At 40.9% G+C, this 19,325-nt stretch overlaps 1 protein-coding gene across 1 annotated transcript in view; it reads right to left on the reverse strand.

Annotated features, from left to right (window-relative positions):
- The window catches only part of IL1RAPL1 (interleukin 1 receptor accessory protein like 1), a 703,718-nt gene extending 685,347 nt beyond the window's left edge, over positions 1-18,371 (reverse strand). Inside the window, exon 1 of the mRNA XM_051608467.1 lies at positions 18,221-18,371. The gene's annotated coding sequence lies outside the window, so the exon portion shown is untranslated. The remainder of the gene's footprint in view (positions 1-18,220) is intronic.
- Positions 18,372-19,325: the final 954 nt, after the last annotated feature.

Here is a 19,325-nt window from a genome sequence, read left to right on the forward strand (position 1 = left end):
TCCAGCAGGTCAGCCCCCAACCTGTACTGGTGCATGACATTTTTCTTCCCCAAATGCAAAACTCTACACTTGCCCTTGTTAAACTTCATCAGGTTTTTCCCCGCCCAATTCTCCAGCTTGTCTAAGTCGATCATTAAGATCATCAAGTCCAGCCCCCCTGCTGCAGCAGGAACACCCAGGGAAGATCACACAGGAACGTGTCCAGATGGGTCTTCAAATTCTCCAGAGAAGGAGACTCCACAACCTCTCTGGGCAGCCTGTTCCAGGGCTCATCACCCTCACAGTAAAGAGAGCGTGGCCTGGACACTTGGCCTCAGGGTCAGGATATGGCCCATGGCTGTGTCGCATGCAGCAGTAAAGGCACAGTCACTTCTCCAGAAGGGTTGCTGGCAACTTAATCCTACAATTTGTATCAAAAATAGCGTGGCCAGCAGCACCAGGGCAGTGATTGTCTCCCTGTACTTGGTACTGGTGAGGCCGCACCTTGAATCCTGTATTCAGTTTTGGCCCCTCACTACTGGAGTGTGTTCAAAGAAGGACAACAAAGCTGGTGAAGTGTTTAGAGCACAAGTCTTGTGAGAAGCATCTGAGGGAACTGGGAATGTTTAGCCTGGACAAAAAGAGGCTGATGGGAGACCTTATCACTCTCTACAACTACCTGAAAGAAGACTGTAGCGAGGTTGGTGTTGGTCTCTTCTCCCATGTAACAAGCAACAGGACACAAGGAACTGGCCTTGAGTTGTGCCAAGGGAGCTTTAGATTGGATATTAGAAAAAAAGTATTCACTGAAAGGGTTATCAGGCACTGGAACAGGCTGCCCAAGGAAGTGGTGGAGTCACAGTCCCTGAAGGTATTTAAAAGTCATGTAATTATGGTGCTTAGGGACGTGGTTTAGTGGTGGACTTGGCAGTGCTACATGAATGGTTGGACTTGATCCTAAAGGTCTTTTCCAACCAAACCAATTCTAAGAGTCTATGAATTTAAAATTATCTGATACCCCTCCCAGTCTTACTGCTATACCTACAGGACATTCTGAAACACTGTCTAACATAACTGGGCTCTTTAACACTGTGTATACAAATTTGAGACTATACAATCAAGGCTCGAGGTTCCTGAAGTAGTTTTATTAATGTACCTGACAGATGTCACTATCATTGATGATCCTAACTCACATTGGCTATACTGTAATTTTTCATCCTCAGTAAAGCTTATTTGTATGTAAGATAGAGAGTTTTTTAATGAAAATTTGGGACATGGTGAGGCCATGAAGCTGAGGAACTGCTAATGAAATATTTAAGATACCAAACACAGTGTTTGCCACAAATACTCTATAAAAGCTTATTTATATAACTCCTAGCTAAAATTAGCCAAAACCTGTTTTTTATATTTAAAATTATGGTGATATTGCACTTTACCATCACATTACTTTCTTAGAATCCCTTTTTTTGGAAGCTAATACTTCTCCTATGCCAGGTGCATTATTCTTCTATTTCTTGACTTTTTAACAATGAAGTATCTGAGTATTGCCTGTCCTAAACATATGCTATGTGAAGTTTCTGTAAGTCTGAAATAAGAAAATATTTTTTTTTCTTAGCTGCATTTCTGATTTGCATTGGAATGCCAGATTTGTTGGCATGGTTTTAGAGCTGAGAGGAAGGGAATTTTAAATAGTATAGGAACCAATAAGAAGTACAGTGTCTTGTTATGGTAAAATAAGACATATTCTACGAGGTGTCTGCCTCACACATTATCACTGTTTCTGGTGATTCAGTGAATGAGTTCATACTCTGTGAGTAAAACTGACCTGTTCAATCTTACGTATATATTAGTAGCTACGGTGATATTCTGTATAATGTGTATACAAAACAGCACTGAAATAGGCAATCCTTCTGGGTATCAGAATGACTTTTTAAGCAGGCTTAAGCTATGAACAATTAATGCCAGTTCCCACACTGCCAGAAGAAAGACCACAGCTAAGAATGCTTACAGAAGCAGAGACAGCAGTACTTTTGGCTACTGCTCATATTCTAGGTGGATTTTCAGCATTAAATACATACTTCAGTTAGAGTAGCTAAGCATTACAGATTGGCTGGGGCAGCCACAAACTCCCAGTAAAGCAGAATGCCACTACACGCCCAATAGCAGAAAGATGTATGGGATTAGTACAATCTTCTACATAAAAATTCAGAATTACATATCACTGAATAGCTGCAAATTTTGCATCTGTATTTTAAGACAGGTATGTGGGAGAGATACTGCATATGGCATAAGCAATACCTTTTCTGGCATAATGTAGAGGCTTCTGGTCGATATTCTGCAAAAGATGAGCTCAGATCACAAGTGTAAACACAGTTGCTAAAGGACACAAGGGGAACAGAAGTCTAGAATAGAAAATTTTAGCTTGTTCTTTGTGCAACCACCCATAATCAGTGAAGTTATGACTGCTTTCTGTATATCATCAGGGAACAGACATGAGTCAGATAAAGAGCCATGTAAATCAAAGGGTACTAAATCTGAGCAGTCCAGCAATTATTTTGGCCTTGAAAGCAAAAACAAGAGTAAAAGGACAAACCCCAAAGAAAACAGTTTTAAAAGGGTGTAGGGACTGCATAACAATAAGTCCCTGTCTTCTGTTCCAAAGGATACATACATTTATTCAAAATTGAAGTAAATCCCGAGCAGTAAATGATAGGGTTTACTGAAAAATTCACAATTAAAGTTTATGAATAATAGTAAAATAGATCTTAAAAAAATATACAAAGATAACTTACTGCAGGAGTCACTCATCTGCCAAACAATTTTACTGTATTTTGGTTAAAATTTAATGTGGCACCAGGAACATGTATGAATTCATGTGGTGGTTCGTACACATTCCACCACTATCCTGTCTTACTTGGAAATAACTAGAGAGAAAAAAGAAATTAAATTTATCTCATATGTGAATTATGCTAATTCATGAGAAATAGAGGACTTTGTTTTTTTAAAAAAAACAACAAACAAATAATCCCACAACTTTAAAAGGGGGCTCTGAACAGATGCCTTCTTGCTCAGCTTTACTGTGCAACCACCCATCACCCACAAGGTATCTTTCTACAAATTTCATTTAGTAACTCCTATCTAGTCTGGGAATAGCTATTGGAGGACAATTTATAGGTCAATGCATTTTTCAGAAACAGACATTATGATCTATGAGCAATACTCAGAATTCAATTAATTATTTCTGACTGATATAGGTAATAATGAAGATATAGTCACTTTAGATTGTCATAAGGTGCTTCATTTGGTATCATGTGACCTGATTATAAAAAATAAAACTACACAAAGTCTGCATTAAAAATTAACTATCCTTCATATTCATAGAATCATAGAATCATAGAATCACAGAATCATAGAATCATAGGGGTTGGAAGGGACCTCAAAAGATCATCTAGTCCAACCCCCTCTGCCACAGCAGGGTCACCTAGAGTACATCACAAAGGAATGCGTCCAGGCAGGTCTTGAATGTCTCCAGTGAAGAAGACTCCACAACCTCTCTGGGCAGCCTGTTCCAGTGCTCTGTCACTCTCACAGTAAAAAAATTTTTTCTGATATTCACCTTAAACCTCCTATGCTCCAATTTGTATCCATTACTCCTTGTCCTATCACTGGTCATCACTGAAAAAAGCTTAGCTCCATCTTCTTGACACTCACCCTTTACGTATTTGTAAACATTGATGAGGTCAAATAGATTAAAGCTTGCTTATTAATAAGTCGAGTCCAAATTCAAAGAAAGAACCCAAATACTGTATTTAAATACTCTGAATACTGTGTAATGTTAACTTATGCTTACCTCCCCTCAATGAAAGTTTATTTTTCTGTTTTCTAAACTTAAAATGCTGGGATTTTGCTGATGGGGAAAGATTTATGCCACAGTGTTCTGAAAGGCTCATGGGACTTCGTGCAGAAATCTCTTCTTCAGAAAGTAAAATCACATTACAGAATCAAGACGATACTGATCAAGTTAATTATTTTGACAGCCAAATGAAAACTGGCCTGTTGATTATTTTCTTCTTGGATGACATCTGCAGGTGCTCTGGCATCGTCACTTTGTGCTTTTCCTATGGAAAGACCTGATCCTTTCTGAGAACTGGCTGCTATGGAATTAAGCCTGAGGTGGTTTTTTATAGCCTTCCTCAATCATTCAAGCTGACTAAAAAGATGGTGAACTCCAACCCCTGTTCCTTCAAATCCCTTCTCTACTGTGTGAAAAACTGAGAAGGAAGTGGTAGCTAACTGTCAATAGTGTTGCCAGTTTGTTATTGCCTTGTGCTCCCCAGTTGCCCCACTCCAATTTCTGTCTTGTAAACTGTATGGAATGAGTTCTGAACGTGCACAACACAAGGGAAATGGAAACTGGGAGATTATGTGCGATCTTGTAATAGAAAGAAATAACAATAATTCCTCCATCAACATCAAAATCCCTATTGACATCCAAACCCTGACCACAATGCCTGCCTCCTTTCACTGCACACGCTATTGCCAATTCAGACAGGGCAAGGTAAAATATTTTTTTCCACAACTTAATCTTAAAAGCCTTCTAAGGATTTAGGCAGATACACATTTTTGCTGTATAAAACCATTGTACGGAGTTATGTGTAAGGAGGAAATAAAAAAAATTCTGTGGAAAAAGTCCAGCTTGGCCTTTAAAAGCAATAATGCCCTTAATTGAAATGTGCTGAACAAACAAGATCTGCTGGAGTACCGAGTGCATGTCAGTTCTCCTAGAAATGGGAAATATGGCTGTGTCAAATTCTGGTTTTCAACTGAATGGTTTCACCAAACCTTTATTTCACTGGCCCTCTTTTGCTGAGACAAACTGTGGAAAGAAACGTACAAGACCAAGATGGTTTGTGGGTTATTTCTGCAGCTGTGTTACAGAGTGATACTCCAAATGGGACCTGCACTTGAGACCTGTTTTCTCAGTCCTGACTGGGAGAGCATCAGGCACACACCTACATGTCCCACCAGGGTGACAAAAGCAGGGAGAAAGGTGCATAGCCCTGCACCAATCTGGTCAGCAGCGTGTCAGTGACAGGAGTCAGCTTTCTGAGGCTCTTCAAAAGGCAATAAGAAAGGAGACACAGGGATCTTATAAACACAGATATAGCCAGTTAGAACTCCAAAGCATAAGGCTAAGAATGAGCTAATTTATTCTCATGAAAAACATATCTGTTTATAAATATGCTTTTCATACTTAGTTATGATTATCCCTCTCTATTTCACTCTTCCCCTTCATGTGTGCATGAGTTATACAATGTGATAATTAGAAAGTACCATCTGCATAACAAACTCCCTAGAAACAACTGCAGAGACTGTGATTATTAGCTCACATTTCATAGGAGGATTACAGCACGCGTAAATGCTTTTCTGAAGGAAACCCATCTTCTAAAACAGGAATCTGTCTTTTTTGCTCTCCTCACACTGCAATACACCGTATCTTCCCATATCTTAACATTTCACAATCTGTAATGTACCTGTTTCCCTTAGTGAGCCAGTGAGGTGAGAAGTGCTATGACCCCATTCTGCTCATGGGAACTGAAATCAGACAATCTATCTCCACTGCCCACAGTGCAGTCCTTGAGTCTACTCCCTCACATGGTCCCCAGACGACCTACACTGCATAAATGCAAGTTAACTGCTGGTGTCTGAAGGCAATAGATGAGGGAAGGCAGTTCACTGCAAGGTGACAGTCTTGGTTCAGTCTATATTGAAACATCTTCTGATTCCATCCCATCCCTAAGCTTATCCGTGCACACAGTCTAGGACACGCAACATGTCCTACCAGTTTTATGCATGAAAAAGCTATCATGCTGAGGAAGGCTGCACTTCAGAAAATCAAAACTAAAAATATACCCAAAACCTACAGAAAACAACAGTAATAGTAATAATAAAGTGTCAGGACCACCATAGTTGGCTGAGAAGGAACTCAAGACCAAATGATAAATACAGTGGTCCTGGCCGGAGAGGCCACTAGGCAGTGTGGCTGCAAACTGCTCTTCACCACTGTCATGGCTGTCATGGCCTGGAGCATGCTGGCCTCCTTCTCAGCACCTGGCCAGCTGACCCCAGCGATGTGGCATGGAGGGAGAGCCCCTCCAACCAAGCCCTGACCTTCTGTAGAGAGCTGATGTTAAGACTTCGCATTGGCCTAGGATGCAGGGATCTCTCCCTAGGGATGGATGATGCATGCAACAGAAGAGATTATGTGATCAACCCAAAGTCATGCCAGAGTCCATTGACCAACACCTGAGGATATCTCAATTTCTTAATTATTAATAGCCTTTCTGTAATATTGACCCTAGAACAGCCTTCCCCATGCAGGTCAACTGTTACACAGCAGATGAGGTAAATACAGGGCTTAACAAGAAGAGAAAACAGAGACCTTATGACCACTGCCTGTGGCTTTCCAAGCACCCATGAGCATCACTTGCAAACCCTGTGCCTATACGTTTGGGGATCCCAATGCACTCCCCACCAGCTAGGCACTGCCAGTCCACAATTCACCTCTAAAAAAAGGCTAAACTTTGTCAAAGCCAGACACACAATCTAAAAGCAGATTTTAACTGGCAGGTATACAGCTAATTCCCCGTCTGGGTTATGAAATCTCAGGAGCAACGTGCTACATAAATAGAGTATTATTGTATAAAATAAGCAGTGTGTGCACAAGGAAGTCACAATCACTGTCAGTGACTAGTGACAGCCAGAATGCCTCAACCAATAAGAGTTAAACGCCACATTGCTGAAGATAATTTGTATTTGTACATTACAACACACAAAATACAGGATCTTTTAAGGATATTTACTCCCTTATGGCTTTGTCTTCAAATAAAATTTAGTGTTCACTTTAAAAAGAGGTGTGGACAGCCAGAAAAAGCAAAGTTCCCATCTGCTCATGTAAACTGCTAAAATAGTTTCATCCATGTACTACGGACTGCAGCCATCTTAAAATATATGCACTATGTTCACCACATACAGGAAAAATGGCCTAGCTTACTGAAGCACCTCTCTTATGGAGACAGGCTGAGAGAGTTGGGGCAGTTCAGCCTGGAGAAGAGAAAGCTCTGTCAGGACCTCACAGCGGCCTTCCAGTACCTGAAGGGACTACAGGAAAGGTCTTTAAGGTCCCTTTCAAACCAAATCCTTCTATGATTCTATGATTCTGATCCTATGATTATTTCTGTGCTACTGGTGGCACTGATACAACCTGACACACACTGGGCCACATTGTATTTACATTTCCCTTTTTGCATTCAAGTTTCATTATTAGATAAACTGAAGTATGACTACACATATTGCTTTCAAGCAATGGTTTTCACAGTCTGTGTCAGTGTGGGATTAAGCACACCAAAATACGTTTTAAAATCTTAACTCCTACTGTAATCTAAACCCATCTACACTGCAAGCAGCTCCTGCCAATCTATGAGATATACTGCCCACAGCTTCCTGTTTTACAGAACACTGACACCCTCTGAGTTATGAATTCAGAACTACCACACAGCCTGTCTTGCACATGTCAAGATACTGTCATTCAGCTGACTGGTGGCCTCTTGACTCCTTGACTTTCAGAAACTTGGAACCATCGCATGTTCAAAGCCCACCTGGATGCGTTCCTATGTGATGTACTCTAGGTGACCCTGCTCTGGCAGGGGGGGTTGGACTAGATGATCTTTCGAGGTCCCTTCCAACCCCTAGGATTCTATGATTCTATGATTCTATGTGGTAATGCATGAAGGAGCACAGATGGAAAAACACATGTAGGTCTACACTAGACAGGCAGGTGCAACTTTGTGCAGTAGGCCTTGGTCAATTATTATAATGTCCAATTCAGTGCTCTTGAATTCCATTAGTATAAACTGAAGGAGCATTTTCTGTCTAACAGTGAGTTGGACCAGGCAGGAAAGCACAAGAAAAGTGAAACATGGCTAAACAGCCCTTAACTTTGTAAATACAAAGATTAAAGTAATGGTAAGGGTAACTTATGAAAACTGACATTAGAGTTGTATTTTTCAATACTAACACCTATGATTTATAATAAAAGACATGTATATACATGTATACCTCTGCTTATGATTATATATATACATGTATATACATCAACATTACTTGAAAGACGTAAAAAAGCCGCACAGATTAAAGGTAAAAGATGCATTGTGATATAAGGCATTTGAGATGGCTGGCAAGCCTTATTTACACATTTCCTGTGTTTTTATATATTTAAAGAAACATCAAAGGTTTTTAAAAGGAAAATTATATTCTTCCAGCCACAAAGTATACTCTCCTGATTACATTAGAGCAGCTGTACAGTATAACTTCTTTGTTTGCTGACAATGGGTTTTGCTGTGTTCATTAAATAAGTCATGTGTCTGTGATCTTTATTCATAAAAGTTAATGCAATAACATCTATGCTGAAGGCTCATATTGGACTCAGTCTGGCAAGCCAAATGAAATGGCTTCAGTGGAGTTACTCTAAGCTTATTCTTGATGTAACACAGAGCTCTCTGACAGGAGTTTCTGTATGAAACTGTTTACCTTTGCTTCACTTAGTAGTATTCTCCGTCTGCATAAAGGAGTATCTTTGGAGCAGACCAAAATGTCTTGTAATAAACAAAGTTTTGGAGACAGAGAGTCTCCAGGCAACAGGCTGTGGCAGGCATGGAGCCCACTGGCCGGTGATCCTTGTGGCCGGCTGTGACAGGCAAACACTGCTGACATCACCGCTGAGCTCTACAGCCCGGCTGCAGACAAGAGCCGTCAGCTGGAATTAGCCCAAAGGATGGCACTGAGCATGGCTAGTCATCTCTAGTAGCGGGACTTAAAACAAAGGGCAGGGGCTTTGTGTATGAAACCCAAGATCCCCTCGCTTCTGGGACTATCTCTTGGTGAAATGGGAACTGCCTCACTTTGGCTTTCGCTGTGGAAAAGCTGCCTCTTCACAAAGGCAGGACCCGCAGAGCAGGTGATGGCCCTGCACCTACTGGCAATTGCACTGCATGAAATAAGAGAAGCTCTCTGCTAAGATTTTAAGATTTCCAAATCTAATTCATTGTACAATGAGACCAAAAGCAGCCTTTTCAGCAACTCCTTGGGCACTTGGTTAAGATTTGATGAAGAGGAGCAAACATGGTGTTGAAGTCCAGCATCTAAACCAGAAAGGTCTGTTATTATTAATATTTTTGTTCTCTTAACTAGGTGGGTTATACATAAATGCAGGCAAAAGGAAAACTGTGAACTACCTCTGATCATGCCCATCCATATTTTATATGCAATTCAGGTAACACGCAAGAATAAGATAAATTGAGGTAACCTTAAATTAAAAAGACTGATTAGTATTTAGGAAACACAAAGCTGACCCAGCCATATGACTCAGAGTATTATTTTAATATTTGTATTATTTAGAATCTACAGACAGTAGCTGAGAGTCCCATTTCTGCTACGAACTTGCATTAAGTATTCTGAAATTATCTTCGCTGACTAATTTTCTACAGAAAATAAATGTTTTAATTAAAATTTTACATCTAAAATATCATCCTTTGATTCAATCCTTCCCAAATATAAGTAGTAAATAAAAATAAATTTAAAAAAAAATTAAAAATAAGAATAATAATAAAAAAACAACCATCCTTTAACCAACGTGGAAATAACTTTTTTTTTTTTTTTTCTGCAGGAATGCAAATATATTATTTTGAAGGGCTGTTAGAAAATTGAATTTTGGCTGGAAGAAGAAATTTACGTTAACTCCTCTAACCCTACTCCATATATAATAAGATAGAAAAATTAAGAGTTTATATCATAAATAGATGAAACACTTAGAACAACAAGAAGGCAGGGGGTGTTTTTGACTTCCAGAGTCTAGAGGCAGGAAACAAGCATGGATAATAATGCCTCCCTTCATTAATGACAGACAGGGCCTCCAGTTTTGTGAGCCTTTGTGGAAACCCATCTTCCTTTCCTACCTACACTAATTATTTTTATCTTTGTTCTAAATCTGCAAAACTAATTTTAGGATGTTGAAGAAATAAAATACATACATTGCATTCACTAATATGAAAGCCTTGATCATTAAGTACTACTACAAGTGGATGCAATCCACAGAAAACATTCACTAAGGAAGCTCCCTTGTATGGGAATAGGTAGAGACAGATGTACAGTGTCTGTCCATTGAGTCATGTGACAGTGCTTTAATAGAATATACACAATAAAGCACTAAAGAGGCAATAGGAAGGAGGATTTCTTAATCTAACTAAAGATTAAAACATATCTATAATTTGATTAACCTGCACTACACCAATACTGCATATATTTTTTAGCGATTAACAGGGCTTTCTGACTTTCCAGTCAAAGGAACTGAAAGCATCAGAGACAAGCGATGGCCTAACAGCCTTTCAAGAATTCAGACATTCCTTTCTATGAAGAAATAAAATATGAGGGTTTTAATGATGTAAATTTATAGGACTGACTACGCTGCCAATGACACAGTGAAGCTTTATTGAATTCGATTAAAGTTTACAAAATTTTATTTTTCTAATACATGTTAACCTATTAAAGATAAGAAGCAGTATGAGTTTTTTCACACAAACTAACACGAATAAGAAAATTAGACAATAAAGCTGGAGACTGATCAAAATCCTGCTGAGTGCAGTGGGCATCTTTCCATTTCCTTCAAAGGGTTTTGGATCAGGACTTTAGTAATGAGGACTTGACCAGCCAAATTAGGTTGCCCAGTCAGGACTAATACAGTCTTTATTAAGCAGTACGGATTTGTAAACTGAATAGGTAGTAAAGAACTATGGTCACAGGAACACACAGTCCATCTAGTGAGAGAGCAGAGCTCCAAGGGAAGTCAGTAGCAAATTCTTTGGAAGAAGCATCCTTTAATACTTCAGCAATCACAGATGCACACATCTATTGATTATACTATAACTAGAAGTTAGCAAGTGGTCCTTGGGGTACACAGGTTGATAACCTTTTTATCTTCTCTGTTATCCAGGCTGATAATCTTCTTACCTAACTATTACAATGAAAAATTTTCAAATTTTGTTTTCATTCGTAGACTTACTCAAGCTATTCTATTCTAATGCTAATCAGAAATGATGAATTTGAATGAACTACATAAAAGAGTGCTTTCCTTCACTCATTTTAGATTTCTCATTATTTAATTGTATTGGTCATCAGGAAAAAAAATATGAGAACCCAAAGTATCTTTCAGTAACTTTCAGTACTGCCCACTGCATCCTCTCTTCATCCATATCCTATCTTCCTCTTTCTTCTGAATAACATTAAACCTTCCTGTCTTTCTTCAGATGGGAATGTTTTTATGTAAAAATATTTTCTTTTTCCTGTCATTCTCTGGTTCTTTTTTCTTTCCTTAATAGCTTTCTGGGTAAGAATTCACTAGAGGTAGACACATTATTCATACTGAATATGAGAGTCAACATTTGGTAAAGCAAGTGCTACACACAAAATACTAAAGAAAGTTTTTCATTCCTTTTATAATACAGTTAGCTTTCTTCTGCTATGAACTGAGCAAATTCTCTAATTAAGCTTTTCCATAATTATAAGAGATTTTCAATAGTATCTGTTGTTCCATTGGAGAGGCATACAGGAAACATTAAGATTGTACCTTCCAAAGTGTTATTTCTAAAATTACAGATACCACATAGACCTGACTGGTGATCTTTGGCAGTTCTTTCCAAGTGTGTTTTTGTTGTGGCATTCAAAAATAAATTGGTGTTGTCCTCAATTAAGATGCATTTACAGATCTTAAAAAATAAATTAATACTAAATCAACCCTCAAAAACAGCTACCATCTTATGGTATGTTTCAATCATGTTATGTTTCCTTCATTTAGCATGAGAAATAACTAGAGACTTTCTCTTTATGGCTTGCTCTCAGTCTTTCTCTGTGTGAGTAAATGCATATGTGTGAGTAAATGTGTACGTACACGTATGCGTAAGTAGGCATATGTATTTATGCATGTCTGTGTGTAAATAACTAAATATATATGTGTGTGTACAGAGAGACACTGCTAGTCAGTGAACCTGATTTAACGTTGGCGTAAGCTGACTTCAGCTATGGGAACACCCAAATAAACGTCTACTAGAAAGCTGACAGTCCCTTTCTGTTATGTAAGAGATGTTGAATAAAATAAACTGCATAATAAATATGCTGATCTTCTTGATAGATTGATACACAGACACACACACACAAATTCATGCACACAACTTACTGAAAAGGAAATTCCATGCATTTCCAGTTATGTTACTCTAAAATGAACAAAGGTAAGATATCCAGAAAAAAAAAAAGTTTTCTTCTCGGAGGAGACAGCCAGAAGGCATTAAAGGAGAGTTAAGGATGCAGGAATGCCAAGGTGCTATATGGCAACAGCTGTGCTCTGCTGCCATCCTGAAATTCTGTGCACTGAACAGCAACCTGACAGACACAGGGCTAAAAATTGTTGCCAGGGATCAGTGCCACACAAAAGCATCCTGGCCAAAAGGCTTCTGCAGACATAGTGGCTCCATCCCAATGTTTCCATCACACCGACATCATCTTAGTGTAGGAATTATCCTTGAGGTATATGATCCACCGAGCTTAGAGTCAAATCCAGCAGAGATGCACTGCCAAATGGATGTAGGCAGGGACAAAGGTACATGCAGGTCCTCTTCAAGCACAGCAATTTTCAGTCTGAAGCAACTGGTCTGGGAGTTCAGGCAGGTCACTGCTGGTTCAATTCATTCCTAACCTCACCAGCAGAAGCTTTTCCCTGTGCACTATAATGATGCATGCTACCACAACCTCATTTTCCTTGAAATGGTCTCAAATTTTGGCAGGGATTGAGTTTACTGAAATTGCTACTGACATTCCAAACCCACATTATTAAGTGGAACTTAATAGGTGAAACTGAGATATCAAGGTTTTATGTGGCAGTTGCACTAGCTTTGTAAGAGGCCATCTTTTAAGCGTGTTGTGAGATATTTGCTGGAAATTCCAGTGGTTTGTGCTTTGTCAGAGGAAAATTTGATTAATGTAAAATACCTGTCTTTTCCAAAATAGGCAACAGGAATCATCTGTCTCACTCTTGTTCCTGCCACTAATTTATTATTTTTTGGAGAAGCACCTCAAGTTACCTCAACGGAGAGATCACAGTCCCATTGTATGACTGGAAATAAGCTTCAAAATGAAAAGGGGTGGCCCTTACACTGAAGAATTAAAAAAGAAAATAAAGTAGCTGGACATGGGAACTGTAATGACTTCAAGCATCTGGGTCTCACTAGTGAGGAACAGACAAAGGAAATATATAGTCCATTTCTTAAGAGACAGGAGCCCCTTTTTAATCCATTCTGCTAGTCTGCATATTCCTGCTCTTTTATAATGCACTATTCATTGAGGACAGCTTTGAAGGACCAGAGTACAGAAAACTTTCTGACACCACTAGCCATCCAATCGCCAAGTAGTACTACCCCATGTCTGCCTGCTGATTGTATAAACTTGTATTGATTGCTTTCATCTTTTCAATGCAATAATTAGGTCTCCATGTTTCATTTCAGAAGCTAAACTGAGCTTTCTATAAATCATGCCCAAAACAAACAAAAAAGAAATGAAATAAAATAAAAATTGAAATATTATCTGTTGCATTGGCAAAAATCTGCATGTTTTCCTTCTCTCCCTTTCTCCTTCTTCATTCCCAATCAAAAAATCTGTGGGTAATTGCATCAATTGAAGCTACAACCATCAAAGAACTATTGTACATCTGTGAGCAGTTCTTATGAACATGAAATTTCGAAGCACAGTAAGCAGTAAGACTGATGTCCTTGGTTCATTTGTTCAGACCTACTTATTGAGACATAAGTAGTGTGCTGTATAACACCATGAAATTACCTTAGGAGTGCCTATAACACACATGTACAGTGAGACCTAGAAAAACAGAGTACCCAACGTTAAAAAAGAGAACCAGCACTACCTGATTTATTTGCCCGAGTCTTACATGGATTGGCAAATAACACAGGATTTTTCCCTTTTGCCATAGAATAGACCTACGTATGTGACTACCTTAGAGAAACATGCAAAGCGTCAATACTAACATTAAAAAACCCCAATCTTTCATCTGCCCCTTCCCCATAAAGAGCTTTCTTCCAAACATGCACTAATTCTAAGCTATCAAAGTAAAATTCATTGCTGCACTTGATCTGCTTTGAAGAATATGAAAAGAATATAAAAGTACACGAAAAAGGATCAGTTAAATGATCCCTCCTGAGTCACTGTGGTCCATCACCTTGTATGTAATTGTATTTTAAGCGCATAAAGGCTTCTTTGGCACTGCTGTAGATGTGCATGTAAAAAAGACTTGAAGAAACACATGGATTACTGACCTGACAGGCCATGACGGTAATCCAAAACAGCCATTATGGTCTCTACTGTAAATTCTTCTTATTTCATGGACCCCGGACATAATGGATGGCAATAAGATAGAGGTTTATAACAGAAATGCTGACACAGCCTTATCTATAGCTGTGCAAATGGTGCTGCTATAATTAAACTTTACAACTTGAACACCACTAGATAAGTTGCTAGTTTTTAATCATATTAATCAGAGCTTGGATGTTTCAGTTGCCATATATTATTATGCAGTGTACACTACACAAATAAGAAGATTCCCAGCCACTAAAGATCATAGCTGTTATGAAACACAGAAGTATATCCAAACCCTTTACTGTAAGTGCAAACATACTGAATTAAAACCTCAGTCAGTTATCCATTTTTTGCTTTGTTTTCTAACACAGGTTCTACATAATAGCTACAGAAAGTGCTCTGAATACATTACAAGAATATCACTGAATAGTAAAAAAGCTTCATTAAGATCTGCCCCGTATGTTTCAAATGTTCCTATCAGCAGTAAAACAAGTCTGTCTTCAGTGATAATGACAGTCAGAAGCCTGCTCTTTGAGAGGGAGGCACTGAGATTATTCTTCATGCATTGCTGTTTTCTTTAAAAGCCAGCTTCCCAAAGCTAGCAAAGAGTGGGTGGCAAAACTCTCACTGCTTTCAGTGGTCTGAGATTTGGAGCCTGGGAATGTTTTATGTAAATATTTCTCTTCACATTTTCTCTTCATTTGTCCAAGTGATTTAGTTTTACTTCAGCAAGGAAAGTTTCATCTCAAAGAAGCTTTATTTAGTGCAAACTGAACGGGTATTGCCAAAACCTTCACTTTTTACCAAATGAGTATTGCTAATCACAACAATGAAATTAATCTCTAAATAAAACTCAGTTGCTTACCACTTTCTACTACCCTAAATTTGCAAATCCTTGCATGCTGCATGCCAGTTTACATGTATTGTGTGTTCTATTCCTACACTGTCAATCCCCACTCTTACAGCACCAGTTTTATAACACTTTCTGTAGGCAATTGTGCTTTCCTTTAAGATGGGTGTTACAGGTATGTAGCCTCTATGTCACAAGAAGTCCTGTAAGGAATGAAAGGGAAAGAGTCTGCCTGTAATCGTGTGTGGTGAAACAAAGTATGCCATGGACATCTCTGAATATTACAAGAGCTGTAGCAATGCGAAGGAGTTGCCATAGTGTTATTCTGACCCCTGAAGGATGGAAACAGAGTTAACTTCGTATCCTTTTTTTTTCCAATTTACTCAGTATACTCTATGAATGTCAAACTCTAAACTACATTAGCAGGATTTATTATTGCTTGCCCAGACTTATCCTCAAGAAATATGGAAATAGTAATGAACAAATGGTGAACCAACTTTAAAATACTGAAGGTTTCAGGGAAGCAGAGGAAAAATGATTTTTCAGGCTGTGTCCATGGTAATACTACTGTGAGTTTGATAGTGCATTAAATCTGGTAGGCATGTAAGGATCACGTTTATCAAGACATATAAAACCCACTCTGCCCTTGCCATTTCTTAACTGAAAAGCATTTTAGTTAAACGTTGTTAGAATTAATTCAGAGTGAAATGGGGAAGGGCGTAGGCCAATGATGACAAAATCACTGATTTCAGCCAAGTTAAGATTTCACCAGGCTTACATTCTTTAGAAAATGCAGCTATTAGAGGTACAAGGCCTCAGCAATGCCTTTGCAAGGTTATTTGTCTTCAAGGTGTACTCTTCCCCGAGGTCCTCCCAAAAAGACAGGAATAGTGACTTATTATTCTAAAATGGCAATTAAAGTAAAGTATATCCTGATACTGCTACCTCTGTTGACAATTCCCTAAAAAAGTCTATCTGACTTAATCCAATGGGACTCCTGTCACATCTTTGCTCTTCCCCTAGTCACTTCTGAGATCCTTGAAATGTGTTAACAGACCACCTTTCAGGTTCCCTGCAAATGTAACAGGTAGATTAGGCTGTTGTATCTGATGTTACTTTTTTCTGAGTCAGTCATGCTATATTCTAAAATACCTAAACAGCATCCTGCTAAAAAAGCTGTGAGGCAGTCATTGCACACTCTGAGAGAGACAACGCTATCTATGTTCACATACTCAGGGCGAAACAGCATCAGCTCTGCCCTGAGGACTGGAAGGGGGGGTCAGCAGAATGACATGTTTCGAGGTAGGTGTTGGCGAGAGGGGGGGAGGATCAATTTTAATTTCAGTTTTGTTCCTCCTCCGCTCAGCTGTTGCCATGCACTTAAGTCTCAGGTTGCCGTGTGACCTTGCCGAGGAGCCGGCAGCCGGATCTGCTCAATGGGACCATTGTGTAGCCTTGCAGGGGCTCTTCTGGAGCCCTCTCCGCGGGCGTGGCTGAATTAGCAAGTAGGCAACCTCCTCCTTCGTGAAATCCCTGTCCTGGGGAAACTCCGCCAGGAGCACACTGATGCAAAAGGCAGCCTGCATGTGGCAAACCCCATGTCAGGAGTTGACTAAGGATCCCCCTTCCGCTGCCCGGGTCTCCATCCCCCACTGTGTTACAAAGTTAACCTAAGTGATTGATCCGCTATGTGAGCATATTATTCCCTATCGGCGACTGATGCCACTGATGTAATCAAGTTACATAATCGCTGTCTTTGCACAAATACATCCATCTTCCTACAGATAGATCTGCATATCTTTTTCCATCCATTATGCATGAATCCACCAGCAGTACATAAGGGTATGTATTTTCGCACACACTATTTAACTTTAGCATTGCAGTGCATTGCACTGCACAACGTCATCACCATCGATTCCCCCAACCTCCCCCATTCCCTCTATCAAAATTGATTTTGCAGAGAAAGATTACCAATGTGCATTCCTTGGATCCCTTTAAATCTTTAAAGGCTGAAGTGCTTCCCCAGCTCGCTTCTCTCTTAAGAAGACAATCTTTTCTCTCCTTTTTCTCCGTCTTGCTTCACACCCCAACTAACAGGAATTAATTCACACAGTCCCCCTGCCAGATGCATGCAAGCATGAAATACCAAATATAGCATTTCTGATTGCAAATCTCCAACTCCCATACACGTGGTCTGAGGCTTCAGTAGGTAAGTTATTGGGTGAAAAATGTATTTTATAAGAGCAGGTGGATGAGAAACGTTTACCGTATTTCCCTACTATACACAGTTCTTTTTCTCCTTACAGTCCCTCAGTTTATAGTTTCCTTGTAGGATTTGCAGGAACAGTTGTAATCCCAAATTACCAGTGGCATTTAACCCCTTTAGCACCAGAGCACTGTACCACGATTAACAAGGATCACCGCCTTAAAGTTTAACAACTTGAAAAGCAGGATTTCTCTACCTCCATTGCAGCTATGAAATGCAGCAAAATGCTGCACAGAGTTGGAAACATTTGTTTTAACCAGCGAATGGGATCTGACCTCCTATTAAACAGATTCCATCACAGAGAGCTTCTTTCCTATCACATACCCTTTTCAGACAAAAAAAATATTACAACCGGGGCAAAAAGAAAAGAAAAACAGGGAAAATTAAAGACTCCTTGCTTTTACAGTACTCTCCCAAATCCAGAGGGTGCAAGAACAGAGAGGTAGGAGATTTTTTTATTTGTTTGTTTGGTTTTTTTAAATTTCTTTAAGGCGAAAAGCACTCACCAGAAGACCTACTGCAGTTATTCCACTCAACTGCCAATACCGCCGGAGCCCCTCGCATCAGGGTAATGCAGCAATCAGAAAGTACCCGTTTCAATCACACGCCACCAAGTTTAGCAGTGTCAGGCTTTTGCCTGGATAAAATGACCTTACCCACTGGAGTCTCGCGAAATATCCCTCCGGTGCGATCAGTCAGCGAGGCGAATGCCGGTCACCACACTGCGCACTCGGCCGGAGAAGCCCCGTGTTTACTCCTGGGGCTGAGCTGGCCGCGAGTGCCGCGGACACGGCGCCCATCCATCCACCGGTGCCAGCTCCGCCGCGGGCGCAGGTAATTCCATACAGACTTCGGCGGCCCCCCCACGGCCCCTCCGACCCCCCCGCCCCCCCCGCCTCCGAGTTCAGAAAGTGCCCGCGTCGCCGGCGGGAGGTACCATCCAGGTGCGGCGGGGTTGGGGGGGAGGGGACGAGGGGGCGGCCGGCCCGGGGCCCCCGCGCCGCCCGCGGGCAGCTGCGCGCCCAGCGCCCCGGAGCTGCCGCCGCCGCCGGGAGCCGGATCCCGGCTGCCGCGCACAAGTATCCAGTAAGCGGCGGTCCGGTGGGGTTTCCTGGTGCTGGGCGGCTGTGGGGAAAGCGGTGCGGGGCGAGGGGTGGGGGAGGGTGTTTCCCGGGTCCCAGCACCCTCACGGCCGTGCCAAAAAAAAAAGAAAAAAAAAAAAAAGAGGGGGCCGGGGGGGAAAGGGTGGTGGAGGAAAAAAAAAAATCTCCAAAGGGAAACGAGGAAAGGAAAAAGATCGGTTGTCCACTTGCCCCGAATGATACTAATCCCCGGTGAAAATGACAAGTGATCAGCAAAGAAGAGGAGGTCTTGGTTGATAACCACAATCCACCCAAAATATCCTAAGGAGCAGAGGAAGAGAGGGAGAAAGGCGAGAGAAACTGCAGTGCATAAATGATTCCTGTGTTCCTACGAGACGGGCTCGTTCGGCGGAACCCGTCCTCCGCCGGGCGCCAGCCGGCAAGAAGGGGCCGTGACTGCCACCCCATGGACACCGCGGCAGGCGCCCGGCCCCGCACCCCGCTGCCGCTTACCGAGGATGGCTCTTTTTTTTGGGAGGGGGAAGGAGGCTTGGGAGGGGAGGGACCGAGGAGGGGAGGGCCCTTCTGAAGGGATCCTGGAGAAACTCCCGAGTAGCGGGGCCTGCCTCCCGCCGCCTTCTCCCCGCGCCGCCTCGGCTCGCAGCGCCGGGGCCGCGCC

This window comes from Apus apus, chromosome 1 (genome assembly GCF_020740795.1).
Source record: "Apus apus isolate bApuApu2 chromosome 1, bApuApu2.pri.cur, whole genome shotgun sequence".
NCBI lineage: Eukaryota > Metazoa > Chordata > Aves > Apodiformes > Apodidae > Apus > Apus apus.